Source organism: Lycium ferocissimum, chromosome 10 (assembly GCF_029784015.1).
Source record: "Lycium ferocissimum isolate CSIRO_LF1 chromosome 10, AGI_CSIRO_Lferr_CH_V1, whole genome shotgun sequence".
Taxonomy (NCBI): Eukaryota; Viridiplantae; Streptophyta; class Magnoliopsida; order Solanales; family Solanaceae; genus Lycium; species Lycium ferocissimum.
The window spans coordinates 17,394,642-17,410,662 of NC_081351.1; the positions used below are offsets into that span (position 1 = coordinate 17,394,642).

The following is a 16,021-nucleotide window of genomic DNA, read 5'->3' on the forward strand; positions in this document are numbered from 1 at the left end:
TATAATGTCACAGGCTCAAGTGAACATCAACAAGTACAAATTGCTTTATGTGGGGCTTTTTGACGCATCGTCTGTGTCAATCACCCTAGCTCATGTAACGTACGTAAAAATTATACAGTAATCTTTATACCAACTATGCTGAATTAAAAGTATAAAATGATAAACAACCGTTCCTTTGAATTTTTACTGGTTGATTCAATGTGTACAAAATTAGAAAGAAGAAAAACAAAACAATAATGAAACTTGTTGTCGTACTGATATTAGTAGCAAGCTAATTTCTTCAAGGTAATAATGAACTCTAAAAAGAGGACGAAAATAATTAACATACTCGAGAACGCAATAATTTGGATATCATCGTTTTTTGGGAAACTTCGATTACTTGATTACCCCTCGAGGGCCCTAATGTTTGAAACATTTGTTGTGAATCATTTAATTTTGATGTAAAATGTGCATGCAACATGACTACATTTGTTGTGACTTGAAAACAGTTTTGTTTAAATAATCATCTAGTCCACATTGGAACTAGATGATATTTTAAAATAAATGGTTGTATTTAGTGTTTGCTTTATTTTGTTTAACTTTTTATAAGTGTTTATTAAGTATTACTATTTTTTTGGTTATTGCATTCATGTGAATTTTAACGATTAACAAATAGTAACATATACTTAGCTTGTACTGAGTTAAAAAATTGATCGAGTGCAAATAACATATACTTGTAAGAGATACAAATGTTCATGGGGGGAGTATGTTAGAAAGTTAGTCGGTTAATGAGTAGCTTAATTAAGAGGTTAGTTAGAGTTTGCTATCTGATAGTTAATGCTGTGCATAAAAAATATTTTCAACATTTTATATTTTCTCTCTTAACAAATTAAAAATGAAGGGCTAGCTTGCACAAGGTACGTAATGTCAGTCTTGAATAGAATAAAAAATGAAGCTACATATCTAATCTTCTTTCAGAATCAAAACTGAAAAATATTCGTAGAATCTACAATTAAAAATTCAAATATAAAAATAATTAAGAAAAAGACACACTAAAACCACAAGAGCATGCACGGATCATAATATCTTCTTTGAATTGAAAATATTATCTTACTAAACCAAGACAACTTCACTGATCCAGACAAAAAGAATTGTTAATATATACTTGGATTTGCTCTAAATTTAAATATTTGATCTTTGCACATTATATATGTTACCCAGATCTTAGTCTGCTTAAAAATAAAACAAGACTATATGCATAAAAAAAAAAAGTTATTTCACATGTGACTTCATCGGCAAATCTATTTGGGCCTTATATGTAATTGTATTTTTGTGTGTGAGTGTGTATCTTGACTATACATAGAACTAGAAGCAATGTGCGTTTATAAATTTAAAACGACCAGTTAATCATTTATGTTGGTTAGTAATGAAAGTAGAAATATCGTGGTATTAACTGAAACCTGTAAAACAGAGAAAGATTAGTAGTGGGAAAAAAAAAAGTTTGATGATCTTAAATTGATAAAGTTCAGTTTAGTACTCCCTCCGGATCAAAAAGAGTGTTCACTTAGCCTTTTTTTTTCTTGGATAAAAAAGAGTGTCCACTTACCAAATCAAGAGAGAATTAACTTTATCTTTTCAAATTTGTTCATATTAAGTGCTATGTGATCAAATCTCAATACCTATTTAATTAAGGACAGTTTAGTCAAATTACCTATTTTTTCTAGGAGTTAGTATTTTTTTAAGGGGTGTTCAAATAACTAAATGAATACTCTTTTTGATCCGAAGAGTAATATTTACAAGAAAACTATAGCAAGTTAAATAATCATTTGAAGAATTAACTCTAAAAACAAAAACAAATAAAAGAAGAAGAGAAAACTACCGGCAGAGGGAGGCATGTGTTAGGTGGAGAGTCTGGAGACACGAGGGTAGGCTAGTATGTACCATAAAGACAAGTTTGCATATATTTGTGCAAGGAAAATGTAATATAGGTTTAATGGGATTCAACATAAAATATAGGTAGATGCGTAAAAGCAAAAGTATTATCAAAATTTAATATTGAATTCCGAACTCATTATTCTGAAAAAAAACTTAACATAATGGATTTAACAAAAATAAAGATTGAAAACATTAAATTAATTCTTGAGTTCACTTCCATGTGTGCGCGACAGGGAGGGAATCAGTTCCGTTATGTACATTCATTCATAGGCCAGACTAATCGATAGACACTTGTGGTCGTCCGGTTTTTTTTACTTGAATACCTCAATTAAACTTTGTTTCATTTAAACACCTGAGGTAGAGTCCGACCATGCCATTTAGATATTTTCGCTGACTTGGTAACTTGCATGATTTCCATACCAAACGGTGCGTGAAGAGCCCAAAAAACAAAAAAAAAATTCTAATTCTTTTTTAGTTCCTTCTTCTTCTTTATTTTTTTTCTCTTTCTTTTCCATTTAACAAACCTTCCACCATTAACATATCTTTCATCATTGCTCTCTTGTTTACCGGAAAAAATCAAGACTGCCACCACCCTCTCTCTCCCTAAGCGTTTACAGGAAAAGAAAGATGATTTTCTTTGGATAAATCTATTTAATAAACAAAAGAAAAATAAAATTTTCAAAAAGATTTTTTAAAAAAAGACTTGCCATTAATGGAGTCTCTAGAAAGCTTGAAGGTTTAAAATGGGTTAATTGATTTGATGAAAAAAATGAGAAATTAATGTTGAATTCTCTTTGGGTCTTTGTGGGGAATCTTTAGTTGAAGTTATAACAAATTTGGAAGAGTTTCTCTTGAACATTTGGATTAAAATCGTGGTTGTAACAAGAACAATATGAAGATGGTGAAGAACACCAAGAACAACTATTCATTTTAGAATTTTCAACGTGTCATTTTTTTCTTTTTCTTTTTGTTAATAATGTGTCTTTTTCTGATTTGGTGTAAATCAAGTTTTTTCTTTTCTTTTTGAGAGTATTACTTTTAATTTGTTATTAAATATTTTTAAAAAGTTTTTTAAAATTAAAAAAGACACATGTCCTCATTTTATTCATCATTTGCCACGACAGCAGCGAGTGTATTGCACAAACTTTGTAAATTTGGCTGATTCAGCGAAAAAAGGTCTAAATGGCACAGTCAGACCTACCTCAGGTGTCTAAATAAAACAAGATTTATTTGAGATGTTCGAGTGAAAGAACCGATGGCCACAAAGTGTCTATCGATGAGCCTATATATATATATATATATATATATATATATATATATATATATATATATATATATATATATATATATATACACATAGACACATCCATCATTGCGACATTCACTGCCTTTAACTCGTATTTATACTTATTTTTGCGCAAAATGTAGTTAAATTAGCACACAACACACAAAGCAAATAGAGGAGATGAAATTACACAAGGATTTAACGAGAATATGTAACTACACTTATGTCCTCGGAGCAGAAGTAAAGAAAGTTTTCCAATGTGAAGAAGAAGAACAATACAAAAAATGGCCAATTACACCCCTTTTTACATATTCCAAGTATTTTCTATAGGTCAACGGGCCTCCAAAAACAGCGAAACTTAACTGATTTAGATTTACACTCACGGCATCACACAACCATAGCATTAGAATAGCGACAGCCTTAGGACTGCTGTCTCTTTCTCATCCCTAGATCGCTGGGATAGTGCCATAGTGGTTATGTTGCTCGGACTCTCCAAAAATGATGCCGCACCGATGTCGGATCCTTCAAAAATGCACTACTTTCAGAGGATCCGACACGCACCCGTGTCCATTTTTGAAGAGTCCGAGTAACATAGGTGGTAGTCATAGAACTTCCTTAGGGAAATTTTCAAAAATATACAACCCAACATAAAATATTACACCCCGTAATCATATTTTCAGTTTATACAATATTATACAGCATTACGCCTGGGAGAAAGTTTATAAATAATATATCAACCTCGTATAAAAGTGTATAATAGTGTATAAAAGGTGTTTATACACAAATATGGGCTAAACCAGATAACAAACTCAAAATATGGGCTACGTGGCGTAAATATTTTCTCCCAGTAGACATAGAGCGTAATTTTCCCCTTCCTTTTGTGTCGTGTCGCAAGTTGAATTTAAAGAACTCAAGAAAACAAACAATAAATCTTCCCTTGATCAATGGCGGAGTCAGAATTTTCACTAAGTGGGTTCAAAATATAAAAAAAGTAAACATTTCAAAAATAAAAAAATACATAAAAAATAATTTTAACCATGAATAAATAGTGTTTTTTTTCCGCCGAGGGGGGTTCGGATCCCCCTCGACCCTATGTGGCTCCGCCCCTGCCCTTGGCTTAATTATCTTCATCGACAGCCTTGGCGTCGCTTCTCGCAGGGGCTACTATTTACTACACATACAAATCATGTTTAGGCAATGCTTAAACATTTTGGCTGAGACTATCTTGGTCATCATATCAATTGGATTATCACGTGCATGCATTTTCTTCACATCAACAACCCATTTTGATATAGATCCCCTCCAAATTCGAATCAACATAGCAAACTACGAATTCACTAAGCTTTTCTCTGTTAAAAAATCAATCCCACATTTACAATACTCTTCGGAGATCTCACAATCCACTTCATTATTCACAAAAAGACCAAAGTCATACTTTAACTCTCCGAACTGTCCCGATTTTCCATCTAGATCTCCCAACTGAAATATCGACTCATCTAAACCCCCGAACATAAGATAAAATGTGCCATTTGAACCCCTCGTGCCCTGGCACACGCGTGAAGCTCACTTGTTGTGACATGAAAAAATAGACCAGTGACATGTAGCCATGTCATGTTACCTGTTTTTTTAAAAATAAGTCATGTCAACAAAAACAATTAATTTTAACAAAAACTCTATTTTAAAATCTATTTAAACAATTAAAAAAATTGAAAAACCCAACCCATCCTCTCCGATAGCCCACCTTGTCGCCGCCACTGCCTCCGCTGCCTCCTCCGCCGCCGCCACAGCTTTCTTTTTTTTAATTTTTAATCATTAAAAATTAATTTTAACAAAAACTCTATTTTAAAATCTATTTAAATAATTAAAAAAAATTGAAAAACCCAACCCATCCTCTCCGATAGCCCACCTCATCGCCGCCACTTCCACCCCTGCCTCCGCCACCGCCACCGCCGCTTTCTTTTTTAAAATTTTTAATCATTAAAAATTAATTTTAACAAAAACTCTATATTAAAATCTATTTAAATAATTAAAAAAAATTGAAAAACCCAAATCATCCTCTCCGATAGCCCACTTCACCACCGCCACCACCACCACTGCTAACATGCCCCCCCCGCCCGTCGCTCGCTTCAAAATCTATTTAAATAGCGTTTTTGTTAAAATTAATTTTTAATGATTAAAAATTTTAAAAATGAAAGCGGCGACGGCGGAGGAGGAGGAGGAGGCGGCAGAGGAGGCAGTGGCGGCAGTGGCGGAGGTGAAGTGGGCTATCGGAGAGGATGGACTGGGTTTTTCAATTTTTTAAATAGATTTTAAAATAGAGTTTTTATTAAAATTAATTTTTAATGATTAAAAATTCAAAAAAAGAAAAAAATTGGTCTCTCACGCTCTGTTTAAAGCAAAGGAGTCTTCGCGCGTGCCACCTGCGGAGGGGGTTCAAATGGCACAGCTTTATCTTATGTTCGGGGGTTCAGATGGTCAACGTTTCAGTTGAGGGGTCTAGATGGAAAATCAGGACAAGTTCAGGAGTCCATCTATGACTTTGGCCTTCACAAAAATAAGACCATGTGAAGTATTATTCAAGTTCAAATCATATCATACATAATGCCAATGGCGAATTTAGAGGGTAAAAAAGGGTCACGTGAACACATGGTCACCCGATTAAATTCGGTATATTATGTGTATAATTCTTAAAATATATCTAATATTACCTTTTTGAATACAAGCTACAATAGGCTTGGTGATGCACTTGGTTGAAAGCGAAGTTATTTATCAAGAGGTTCAAGGATCAATTCCCACTTGAAGCATTTTTTTCCCCTCATTTCTTTAGTGAACTCATCTTTTAAAAATCTTAGATTCGCCTCTCCATAATGCTATCCATAACACTACAATTTCAAAAACTACACATATGCTATGTCTCTTCATCTGTTTCCGGAGACATGTTTGAAAAATATGTGAAATTGATAGCAGAGCGAATTGGCACAAGTTTAGCACATCTCGTGTTAAATCTCTTGAGGACCTGATAATGCATTTGACATTTCGCCTAGGCCATCTAGGCCTTTCAAACATAGTCAAGTCAAAGGTTTCAAATGGAGTCCACAACTTTTTTAACCCAAAAAGTGTTTAAAGTTACCAAAATACCCCCTAAAAAAAGAACCAAATTACTTTTTGGACACTAATTTAGTGCGCAAAGGCCTTCAATAAATTCCGCCCAGTTCTTTTTCCAAGCTACTCTTCTTCACCTCCTTCATTTTCACTCTCTCAACATACTTTAGCCGCACCCCCCCGCCCCCCACCCCCCAACCCCCGAATCATGTTTCAAAGCTCTGAAACATCAAACTTTACTGTAGAACCCGATGTTTGTGAATGTGGTCGTTATTGTAAGCTAAAAACATCAAGGACCGAAGATAATCTGAGGCGTCATTTTTGGCATTGTAAAGTACCCGAAGTAAGTGTTTTTACATTTTTTTAGGATTTAAATTATTTTCACATTATCTACATATTATACGTTTAAAAATTGATTTTCTTGTAATATTTATAGGATATGGGCGGTTGCAAATATTTTCGTTGGGAAGATAGCATTCCCGTGGATAAAACGGTGGCGGCGAAGATTAAAAAGCCTCCTGTTGATAGAGATACCGCAACTTCATGTATCTCAAGAGATACCGTGAAGTTTGACTTGCAATTTAAGCTTATGGAAGCTAAAGAAAAGATTGACCTTTTGGAGGTGTTGCTAAAAGAATCCAAAGAAAAATAAAGTTTTCTCAAGGCCAACCTTAGAGAAACTCAACACGAGAAAAATGCTTTGAAATAAAAACTGAAATTTTGGAAGACTATGTGTGCTATGTTGTTGTTGTTTATTATTTTTATGTATTTTTTTAATTAAGTTTAATATTTCTATGTAATTTGTTTTTCTATGTATTTTCTATTTATTTTGTTATTTTTAAGTACTTTGTTTCTATTGTTTATTATTTTTATGTACTTTGTTTTAAGAAGATTATTTAAATTAATAATAGATTATAACAATCAACGCAAATTAAAAACATACTAAAAATATTCAAATTGGTGACTTCATCATAAACTAAAAATACAAATTAACCGCACGAGTCCGAAACTTAAATAATCTAATAGAGTGAACCAAAATAACCCCTAATCATCATCAGAATAGAAGTCCTCAATATCGTCCTCAGAACAATATTTTGGGTTTCTTAAGACATATCTTTTTTCTGTAGATGTTAATGCTCTACTTGTTGATGATGCTTGTTCTTCGGCCAACTTTAGCATGTAAAATCTACAACGTCTTGCTAGCATTTTGTTGTTTTCTTTTCCAATCCTTTGTATGGCAAGCTCGCAAGTTTCTGGACCTACTCGAGGCATGGTTATTGAGTACCTTGTTGGGATTTGAGCGTTGAGATTTTCCAAATCACGAACAAGACGTTCTGATTCGACAAGCCGATGTGCCCATTCTCCGCGTAACCCGCAATAATATTCTCGTGTATCTGAATATTTCATGCTGCAAAAATCATCATTACGCTCTATAAGAAGGTGGGGTTTCATATAGTCTAGTTGGAAATCATTGTTATTAAGAAAATTTGATTCACTGGATTCCACTTGGATCTGAATCTTGCGTAACCATGTTGACCATATTCTACCCTGTGCAACGTATTTTCATCTGATTGTTCTCTTCGCGAAAACGGTTAAGAGCAAAATTCAACTCTTGTGGAGTGTCACGAGGCATTGACATAGCACGTTTTTTCTTGGGCATTTAAGCCTTAGTGACCTCAAGTTTTGTTCAAGCGCTGCAGCTTCCCTTATTGGGATTTGAACGTTGAGATTTTCCAAGTCACGAATAAGATGTTCTGATTCGACAAGCCGATGTGCCCATTCTCCGCGTAAACCGCAATAATATTCTCGTGGATCTGAATATTTCACACTGCAAAAATCATCATTACGCTCTATAAGAAGGCGGGGTTTCATATAGTCTAGTTGGAAATCATTTTTATTAAGAAAACTTGATTCACCGGAATAGCTGCTATGATTTGAACTATCATCACCACTGCTATTTGAATCCTTTGGAAGGAATAAAGACCAATCTACATTTCTACTACTCGACATTGAAAATGTTGTAGTCTAATAACAAATGAAAAGCTAATTATATAGATGGAAACCCCCAAGTACCCTCGAGGGGTAGTCATTATGACCCTACCTACTTACTTTGTTTTAAAAAAATATTAATCTTCATTGAACATCTTACAGTCCGAGTCCCACTTGGATCTAAATCTTGCGTAACCATGTCGACCATATTCTACCCTTAGGCAACGTATTTTCATCCGATTGTTCTTTTCGCGAAAACGGTTCTGAGCAAAATTCAACTCTTGTGGAGTGTCACCAGGCATTGACATAACACCTTTTTTTTTGGTGTTTAAGCCCTAATGACCTCAAGTTTTGCTCAAGCGCTGAAACCTCCCTGACACGCCAATGCCACTCCTCTCTCATTGTGTTATTGTATTGTCGATTAAATCTATTGTTCGAGTTATTTGAGTATTTAAAATCATCATCTAGTTCCCATGTCCTACCCATTGCTTCAAATATGTCTTGTGGGGTAAAACATGTAATAGAACCAATATCAGCAAATTGGGTATCGAATGACATGATAACTCGTTTTAATGTGACTGCTAGTTTTTCATCAATCATGTTATCTACTACTCTTTATGACACTAACTTGTATTGCCCAACATTTAAATGTGCAATATAGTATCCGCTTTTTATGACACACTATGCTTGATGTGACAACACAATGCTCCATTATTTGACCAATTTTTATGACACTAACTTGTATTGCGCAACATTTAAATGCGCAATATATCAGTCATAGATGACATACTATGCTTGTCCGCTTTTTATGACACACATTGCTTGATTTAACAACACAATGCTCTATTATTTGTCCGTTTTTATGACACACTATGTTTGATTTGATAACACTATGCTCCATTATTTGACCGCTTTTTATGACACTAACTTGTATTGCGCAACATTTAAATGCGTAATATATCAGCCATAGATGACACACTATGCTTGTCCGCTTTTTATGACACACTATGCATGATTTGACAACACAATGCTCCATTATTTGTCAGTTTTTTATGACACACTATGCTTGATTTGACAACACAATGCTCCATTATTTGATCGCTTTTTATGACACTAACTTGTATTGCGCAACATTTAAATGCGCAATATATCAACCATAGATGACACACTATGCTTGCCCGCTTTTTATGATACATTATGTTTGATGTGACAACACAATGCTGCATTATTTGTCCACTTTTTATGACACACTATGCTTGATTTGACAATACCATGCTGCATTATTTCAAAAATCTTATCCTATTGCGCAACATTTTCATGCGTAAAAGTATTGCGCAGTATTTTCATACGCAACAGGGTTTTCATGTTTTTTAAATGTTCACTTTTGCGCACATATTTTGCCTATTTAATATGAATGTTGGATGAGGTAAAAACTCATCCATTTCATAAGTTTAAGTCTTTTAAGTTCTTGAAAAAACTCAATCTTCAAAGAAAAAATGTCTTTTTCTTCTTCAACCGTTAGAGTTTCTCTATTTTGGGATGGAGTTATACTTGATGACAACAATGCCGTTCGTTATAGTATCAAACCAAAAGCTCATGTTAAGTTTCCAACAACCTTAAACTACGAAACATTAGTCACTTATCTACATAAAAAAAATGAAAACTGATCCCACAGAGTATGGATTATCTGTAACTGGCAAATATCCAAACACCATTTCACAAGGCTTAGTGCTTTATGGTGCGTAGAATATCAATGATGATGACTCTTTGAGGGAGTATTTGAGGGCGCCTGAAGACTATAGGGATGTAGTCGCCATTTATGTTCTTGAAATGTATATAGAAAAGATACTTGAAGAAGTCCCTCAAGTCCAGCCCACTCATGATAACACTTATGGGGACTTTAGTTCTTATACACACATTTTGAGTGGTCAAGTCCCGTTGGAAACTCTAAGACAAAGAATTTAATCAAACAAACATGCGAAAATTGGTAAATATTCATTTTTAAATTATTATATTTTGTGTAGTAGCAAGTGTTTATTTTATTTATTAGTAAATATCCTTTTTAGGTATCTTTGTAGGGGTTACACACCTGATATGAGTAATATTGAGTTAGTTTGGTGGAGTTGAATATTATTCACAAAACTCACCAGTGATAGCAAATGATGATTTTGGGCAATCCACTAAGTTCAATGGAGATGATCTTTCGCCAAACCATGTCAATATAGATCAATTTCGGTAGGCTCATCACCTTGATATTAAATAATCTATATATATATATATATATATATATATATATTTGATGTTGGTATTTAAAATATGTTACTTTTCGTGTAGGAAGAGGCCTTTCTTAGATGGTGATGATTGTCCAAATTATTGCGAGACATCATCAAGTGATAGCGAACCGAATAATGCAGAACAAACCGATGATGATGATGAAGACGAAGAGGTCAATGTTCAATCTTGTGGGCAGCAAGCAAATTTAATAGCATTGATGCAAAGTTCGCTACCAAAAAACCAAACTCCAAAAAGCCCTCCCGAAATCCCAATGCAGTGGCATTCTGAAAATATTCCATATCTAGACAATCTTCAAGGTCGGGCTGATGTCTTTGTCTTCACCAGAGAAGATGATCAATCTCGTCAAAAAATGTGGAAAGAACCGATCGATCTTATAAAAGAGATTGCTACCTTAAAAAAGGGATGGTGTTCGGATCAAAAAAAGCATTGCAAAGGGCAGTAAAAATTTATTGTTACAAGGATATGAGGGAGTATAGGGTTGATGATTCAATCAGAAAAATATGGAGACTAGTTTGTAGACAATAGTATCAAGACTGTCCATGGATGCTTCGGGGAATTGAAAAGCCCGATGGCATGTGGGTTATCACAAAATTCAACAATCGTCACATTTGTGATATGGGACAGAATCGAGCAGATCATTTTAATTTAGATATAAATATGATTGTTCAAGTGCTACTTAAAGACGTTGCTGAAACCCCAAGGTAACCTATTCAACCTAGTTTATTATAAATCTTACATCAATTAAATAGTCATTGCTAAGTGTTGTTTGTTTAAACTTGTGCAGCATCTCCATCAAAGATTGCATTAGAAACATTAAACAGGTATATTCAAAAAACAATAAGCAAGAGAAAGGGATTTCTTGGGCATAGGCGTGCGTTTGAGATGATGTATAGTAATTGGGAGGGCTCTTTCAAGACGTTGCCGAGGTATAAGGCAGCTCTACAAAAATTCAATGCAGGAACTGTTGTAGAGTTGAGGCTTCAGGGCGCTACAATTTTCAATTATGTGTTTTGGGCATTCAAACCATCTATTGATGGTTTTGGTCACTGCCGGCCAGTCATATCCAGATGGCACGTATGTATATGGTGCATCCGACATCAAACTACTCATTGCAGTAGGAATGGATGTCAGTGGGTTGATATTCCCTCTTGCTTTTGCAATTGCCGCTAACGAGAGCAACGACACAAGGGAGATGTTGTTGACACATTTGAGGCGGCATATTATTAAGGATCATATGGGCATATATGTGATATCTGATAAACATCAAGGCATAATGCACCGCATGGCTACTTTGGAGGGATGGCAGCCTCCCTTTGCTTACCATCGCTATTGTTTAAGGCACATTACGACAAATTTTCAAACGAAGTTTGGAAACGGCACACTCAACAAATTAATGTGGGCGGCTGCGATGGAGCATCAACAAAAAAAAAATGGCCTGCGAGGATGGAGACGATCAAGGAAGTGAGTCCAGAAGCATATACTTGGTTGAAGAAAATTAAAGTTGAAAAATGGACATTACACGCTGATAAGGGCAGGAGATGGGGGATGCTCATAACAAACAGCTCGGAGTCATTCAATGGTTTGCTAAAATCTGGTCGGGCACTAACCGTTACTGCAATGGTAAGAATGACTTTCATGCAAGTTGTGGAGCGGTTTGTGACAAGAACCAAGCAAGCCAGAGCCATGTTAGCAAAGGGTGGGAGATGGATGCCAAAACCTTTCAAAATGATGGAGCATCACAGGAAAAAAAGTCAGCTGCACAAGATGACCGAGTATGGCCTGATTGAACATGTGTATGACATCACAATAGGTTATTACCATGGTAAGAGAGGAAACATACATACCGTTTATGAGGGCACGAGAACGTGCAGTTGTGGTAAGTGGCAAACATACCATATGCCGTGTTCTCATGCCGTCAAGTGTTTCGAGGCAATGGAAAATATGATAACAAGTTATGTGGCATCGGAATACAACGCCAACAGTTATGATAAAGCATATGAAGGTCGCTTCTACCCACTTGGTGATCAAGCTTATTGGCCAGACGAGCCATTTTCAATGGTTGCTAACAAGGAGTATATCCGTAAAATTCGGGTTAACGCACGAACTCGAATTCCCAATCAAATGGATGTTCTGGATAGGACATACTCTCGAAAGTGCTCGATCTGTAAGCAGTTTGGCCATGATAAGCGTTTGTGTAGCCTACGAGGCCGTGGTGGTGCAACTACGTCTCGTAATACAAGAGCCTCCCGTACTTGACGTATTGTTTTAAATATTTGTTATTGTAAATAATGATGTATTATTTGGTTATTACAATGAATTATTTTGAACCTCTTGTATTGGATGAATTATTTTGAACCTCTGGAAAAAAAAAAAGTAATGCCTTGACTAGAAAATAAAACACTTGAAACAAAACCTTATAAAATAAAAGACTTAAACCTAAACATAACAAGATTCAAACAAACAAAACTCACTTCGGGGCACTTTACAATCCCTAAAACGACGATCCAAACGTTTAGGTAAATTTGATGTAATGAGCCGACATTATTGTCTGCAAAAAAAGATATCAAGTTCTATATAAAATATTAATATTTCGGAGTTTTGAAACATGACTAATCTTGCGTCAAAGTATGAGAAAAACGTGAATTTGAGAGCTTTAAAATTGTGTGGGAAAAAAAAACCTACCTTTTGCGCACTAAATTAGTGTGCAATAGGGCAAAATTGCAAAATTGCAGTTTGGTCCTATTGCACACTAAATTTGTGCGCAAAAGGTAGTTTGGTTCTTTTTTTTAGCTGGGTATTTTGGTAACTTTAGACACTTTTTGGGTTAAAAAATTTGCGGACTCTTTCAAACGCTTGAAATTATGATCGTGGCTTTGGAAGATTACAAGGATCACATGGAGAATTCTCTAGCATGTTATACAATCTTGAAATGAAAGGTGACGAAGATTTGGGACTCGGAGCTGAAACAAGTCCCTTGGAAATGTAGAGAAATATAGCAGAAGAAAAGTAAATCGGGGATACCTTGTGCTAGCCCAAGATCGTTGACTAAGATCGAAATATTCAACTAAAGAAGAGGAAGCTATGGAAAGGAAGTGTTTACTTGAATTGGCTTGTATTGGTAGTATTAGCTTACATTTAGGGTTGGTTACAAATGACTAAGATCACCCCTATTTATAGTTGTGTAGGGATGATTCTAGACATAATCCTATATAAAAAGATCTAGATAATTGTATCCTCTTCTACAAATATCTAAGGCTCTAGAGCATCTAGATTTTCTCAAGTAAACTAAATATCTAAGATATTCCAATATAACCTTCTAGATAATCTTCTAAATATCTATGATACTAGATGGCGTATGCCCGTGCGCACACTTTGGATTATAGTGTATCTATGTGTATGTAGTTGTGTTTGGGTAGTGATAATTTATATATTTTATAGGCCAAAGTCATAGATGGACCCCTGAACTTGTCCTGATTTTCCATCTAGACCCCTCAACTGAAATGTTGACCATCTGGACCCCCGAACATAAGATAAAATGTGTCATTTGAACCCCTCGTGCCAGCTGGGCACACACGTGAAGCTCACTTGCTGTGACATGGAAAAATAGACCAGTGACATGGAGCCATGTCATGTTACATGTTTTTTTTTAAAGAAAAATAAGTCATGTCAACAAAAGCAATTAATTTTAACAAAAACTCTATTTTAAAATCTATTTAAATAATTAAAAAAAGTTGAAAAACCCAACCCATCCTCTCCGATAGCCCACCTCGCCGCCTCCACTGCCGCCGCTTCCTCCTCCGCCGCTTTCTTTTTTTAAATTTTTAATCATTAAAAGTTAATTTTAACAAAAACTCTATTTTAAAATCTATTTAAATAATTAAAAAAAATTGAAAAACCCCAACCCATCCTCTCCGATAGCCCACCTTGCCGCCGCCACTGCCGCCGCTGCCTCCTCCACTGCTGCCGCCGCCGCCGCTTTCTTTTTAAAAATTTTTAATCATTAAAAATTAATTTTAATAAAAACTCTATTTTAAAATCTATTTAAATAATTAAAAAAATTGAAAAACCCCACCCATCCTCTCCGATAGCCCACCTCGCCGCCGCCACTGCCTCCGCTGCCTCCTCGCCACCGCTTTCCTTTTTTTAATTTTTAATCATTAAAAATTAATTTTAACAAAAACTCTATTTAAATAATTAAAAAAAATTGAAAAACCCAACCCATCCTCTCCGATAGCCCACTTCACCGCCGCCACCGCCGCCGCTTCAAAATCTATTTAAATAGCGTTTTTGTTAAAATTAATTTTTAATGATTAAAAATTTAAAAAAAAGAAAGCGGCGACGGCGGCGAAGGAGGAGGCGGCGGCGAAGGCGGCAGCAACGGAGGCGGCGGCGATAGTGGCAGCGGTGAAGTGGGCTATCGGAGAGGATGGGTTGGGTTTTTCAATTTTTTTTTAATTATTTAAATAAATTTTAAAATAGAGTTTTTGTTAAAATTAATTTTTAATGATTAAAAATTCAAAAAAAAAAAAAAATGATCTCTCACGCTCCGTTTAAAGCGTTGAGGCTTCACGCGTGTGCCCGGCACGAGGGGTTCAAATGGCACGGTTATCTTATGTTCGTGGGTTCGGATAATTGACGTTTCGGTTAGAGTCTAGATGGAAAATCGGGGCAAGTTCGAGTGTCCATCTATGACTTTGGCCTATTTTATATTGCTAATAAACATACATACATACATACATACATACATACATACATATATATATATATATATATATATATATATATATAAACATACATACATACATACATACATACATACATACATACATATATATATATATATATTCAAAACACAATTAATATAATAGTGTAGTTTGTGCTCCGCATTCAAAACTTCATTATATTAGTGTTTGCTATGAATACAGAGTTGACAAAAATTTATTAATATTTTTTAAAAGAGAAGACTTGTTTAAAAGGAAACTATTTTCCTCTCTTTGAGATAAAACAATACAATATTTAAGCATCAATTGATACTTTGAATTTTAATTCGATTAATTTAAAGGTGTAAAATATTCTATTGTTAATGTATGTAGATTGGACCTAAACAATACTTACTATTTTTTTTTATCAAATTTTGATTTGGATAATTCTAATTCAAATTATTAAATTAATTTTACATATTTAAAACGAAATAAAGTAGAAATTTGATTATATATTTAAACGAAGAACCACTATTTTTTAATTTTTGGTAAATATTCTTGGTTTAGCTCAGTTTACATTTGATTTTCTATTTAAACGAAGAACTACTACTATTTTTTAATTTTTGGTAAATATTCTTAGTTTAGCTCATTTTACTTGTCATGTTGTCTTTTGCACAGGTTTTTAAGGAAACGTCAATTAGAATTAGAATTTGACAATTTACCTTATTAATTATTT

General features: G+C 34.6%; 1 long non-coding RNA gene across 1 annotated transcript; it reads left to right on the forward strand.

Annotated features, from left to right (window-relative positions):
- The first annotated feature begins 6,514 nt into the window (after positions 1-6,514).
- LOC132035156 (uncharacterized) lies at positions 6,515-7,069 on the forward strand. The gene is made up of 2 exons (XR_009409190.1): positions 6,515-6,644; positions 6,738-7,069. It is a non-coding gene; the product is annotated as an uncharacterized LOC132035156 (long non-coding RNA).
- The last annotated feature ends 8,952 nt before the right edge of the window (positions 7,070-16,021 follow it).